This window comes from Mus musculus, chromosome 10, assembly GCF_000001635.26.
Source record: "Mus musculus strain C57BL/6J chromosome 10, GRCm38.p6 C57BL/6J".
Classification (NCBI taxonomy): Eukaryota; Metazoa; Chordata; class Mammalia; order Rodentia; family Muridae; genus Mus; species Mus musculus.
This window is the reverse complement of record NC_000076.6, coordinates 76,530,882-76,531,564: the sequence shown is the minus strand read 5'-3', so window position 1 is coordinate 76,531,564 and position 683 is coordinate 76,530,882.

Below are 683 nucleotides of genomic sequence, written 5' to 3'. Positions count from 1 at the left end.
GGCCGATGCGAGCTCGGCCAATCAGAGCATCACCAGGTGGGCACGAGAGACGCACCGCGACCACAGTGGCTGGGCGCAGGGCCGCCCGACGCCGCGAGGGCACCAGGGGGCGTGGCTGCGGGGCGGGAAGCGCTTTGGAGGCGGGGCCTATGAAAGAGGCCGGCCTGTGGGCGAGGACGGCCTGTGGGAGGGGCAGGCCCGTTGGAGGGGCGGGGCGGGATGGGGGGCGGGGCCGGCCCCTCTAGATCCTTATTGATGACAGCCTTGGACTTCTGGTCTGGGTGTTCTGAGCCGGGATACCTACAGGGTTGGTGAAAAATGGCCCCTCCGACATGCAGGAAAGAGGCCGCGGAAACCACGAGTGCTTCAGAAGTACGGAAGAGGCATGAGTGACCTGAGGTGAAACTAGCGTTGATCCGAGGCACCACATGGACCATCATGGGGCAGGGGCCTTGACCCGAGTGAAGGGAGGAGGAAACTATGATGACACGTAGTTGGGAAGAGGGTCAGAGTAGTGTTCTCAGAAAGCGGGCACAGGCTCCTCACAGGGAGCAGCTGCAGAGTGTGCAGAGGGCTGTGTCCTGACTCCCATTAGCAGGTAGAGTTCCACTTCCCTAGCCACAGCACTACTCTCAGGATACCTGGAGCTTGGAGTCCTACAAGTTAAAGGGGGAAAAGCCTTG